Source organism: Thunnus maccoyii, chromosome 13 (assembly GCF_910596095.1).
Source record: "Thunnus maccoyii chromosome 13, fThuMac1.1, whole genome shotgun sequence".
NCBI classification, from domain to species: domain Eukaryota; kingdom Metazoa; phylum Chordata; class Actinopteri; order Scombriformes; family Scombridae; genus Thunnus; species Thunnus maccoyii.
This window is the reverse complement of record NC_056545.1, coordinates 23,084,398-23,087,194: the sequence shown is the minus strand read 5'-3', so window position 1 is coordinate 23,087,194 and position 2,797 is coordinate 23,084,398. Positions and strand designations below refer to the sequence as shown.

The window sequence follows — 2,797 nt, the reverse complement described above, 5'->3', positions numbered from 1 at the left end:
TCTTACAAATAGTCAACGTATGGACAACAAATTACTTTGTGTGTACATATATTTTGTTAGAAGGAACTAAAAATATTTGGTACATCTTTGATGTGTCTAAAATAGCTACAATTATATTTGCACTCATCACAGGTTAAAACATATATTATAATTTTGACAATTACAATCAGTATGTAAGTTTCAATTTGTTCTGGAATGAAAGAGAAAACAAAAACAAAATGTGACATAGGCCCAGTAAAGTTAATGATCTAGATCTAGTTCACTGTTAAGCAGCTTTCTGAGTTTGATATACAGGTTAACTGTTTCAAACACATCATTTGTTAATTTAAGAGTATACTCTGACATTAGGTCCACGCAGATATGGAACACATCTTCATCACATGGGAAGTCATTGAACACACACTCTTCAAAGCAGACTTGAATCAGCCCCAGGTCCACATGGTGCAAACAATCTCTGCCTCCATACAGGTGAGGGACTGCATGCAATATGGAGGGATATTCATGAGGTGATCGATCATGAGTTGTGGACTTGACGGACTATGTGGTTGTTCCAAGTCAATGCATCCTGACTAAGTTCTTCCTAGAAGGCAAATAACATTCAGTCAGATAGAGTGTGCAAAAATATTGGGCATTAGTGATGACTGCCTTAGTCAAGTAGTCCTGACCCATAGTTTGTTTCATTTGGGAGATTTGTCTTCTGGTCGTAACATGGCACAGTAATATCAATACCTGCAAAATGTAATTTGCTGCAGTGCAACTAATGTTGCAATACATTTTCACAGCTATCAAAATATGGTGGAAGAAAAGGGCTTTAACAACATTATGTGATGCAATTTATTACACAGGACAATTCTTAAATGAAGCCTACTTACTTACTTTGATACAGAGCTACTCTATATACCTCAAACCACATTTTTGTTTTTGCCACCCAGAAACAATTCTCTGCACAGAACACAGACAATAGCTTTTTTACACATGGTCATTTGTGGCTCTTAAAATATTATTGAGCAATCCTTTATCTCATAATATGTCAATTACCTTTATTATTTGAAGGAAGCAAAACTGGATCAAGGAGTCCAAGAAGTTGTCTGGAAGTAGCCATCTTGTCTCAGTTTGTCAGATAGGTCTAAAACTGGGCACACTCACTTTGCAAGATCAATCATCATCATTCAATCAGCTGGTTTCCAGTACTTGCACCAAAGGTCTTTTTTGGTGCATCCATCTGTAACCATGACACTGACCAGATGTTTCCAGTTGCTGTCCAGTGAAGGTTAACACCTCAGCCACATCGGTTATATTCTTTCTGCACCAGAGCTGCTCCTTGCTTAAAATCTTTTCAATGCCTTTGCATGGTACAATCCCAGTTGAATCAGCAAGCAAATTAAGTATTTCATCTGTTGTAAAACCATGTTTAAAGTAGTCCTCCATGTACTCACAATCCATTTCTGTGTCAAATTGAATAGGAGAACTCACACCAATGAGCTGCTACTTTGACTGTGAAAGCATCCTATAATTTAGACTTTTTAACTCAAAATTTTGATTTAACATGAGAGTTTTTCATCGTTTTTTTTTTCCTTTACTGGTGGGAATGGGTTTCCATAATTTTGATTAAGAGAGCTTGCGGAGTGTGCAGATGGCAGAGTCTTTGCTGACAGTGAACCAGGTGAAGTGTAGGATAACGTTTTACTGGAGATGAAGACAACTACACTCATTACTGTAAGTGCAGGGAAATCTTTGCGAGTGAAAAGCCAATATGTATTTTATCAAACCACCTGTTCAACAAGCATAAACATGTAGAAAATCGATACTTACTCCTGCTTTGTCACCTGGTGTCAAAAGCTCCTGTAAATGATCACACACACGGCTCCATGAACATGAATAAACCTATCTGGAACAATTCTAAAGTATTTTATGTTATTTCACTGCCCTTTCTATCTACAGAGGGGGTGGGTGCTCTTCCGCAGAGCCTGCACCGCCATGTTTCTACCATAATCCAGGATGGACAAACCAAAGACTATCGTTTTTTACACAAGTTTCATGGCCACCATAGGTTCTCCTACATGCTTGGAAGGGGAGGGGTAGGGGGATTCAGTTGGTTGCAATCTGCAACCTCACTGCTAGAGGCCACTAAATCCTACACACTGGTCCTTTAATTCAAAGTCAACTTGAGTGTTGTACCTCTTTAAAGTTTTCAGCCTGCATGTTGGTTTCAGTCAAATTTGTGAATTTGCCTCTTATTTGCAACACAACTCAGATGTCAAAGCGTCCTTGAATGCAACAATTCAAATTCAAATTAGGCTAAGGTTTCGATTTTGACCAAACTGACTTTCATATCACAGTTGAGTGAATGAACACCAGTGACTATTTAAGGAATAAGAAACCACTCTCAAAGCTTAAAGCTCCAATAATTCATATTTTATATAAACACCGATTTAAATTCCCCTAATATGAAACTGGCTGGCTGCTAGTAATGGGAATCCATAATGAATATTCACCCAATCCTGCAACATTACTGACCTTTTTATCCTCTTTTAGCTCATTGGTTTTTGATTTACAGCCACATATTCACTGTTAATTTGAGTGTCACCGACGTTCTCATCAACCTTCATTTCCAGCAGCAGCAGGTGGCTGAAAAAAGCTCAAATAATCCAATGTACGCTAACTGCCCAGCACCAAACGGCAGATAGGCAAAGTAAGCAACTGGTTAGCTGGTGAAGAAAGTCAAACTAGTCAAATCGAATAAACTAAGGAATTAGATATTTTCAAACTAGAGTTAAAATTAGGTCCTATTTGCCTG

The 2,797-nt window shown here is 38.0% G+C and overlaps 1 long non-coding RNA gene across 1 annotated transcript; it reads right to left on the bottom strand.

The window, feature by feature from the left end:
• LOC121910631 lies at nucleotides 1-2,797 on the bottom strand. The gene is made up of 3 exons (XR_006099695.1): nucleotides 2,518-2,797; nucleotides 1,039-1,842; nucleotides 1-580 (listed from the first exon to the last, which is right to left on the bottom strand). It is a non-coding gene; the product is annotated as an uncharacterized LOC121910631 (long non-coding RNA).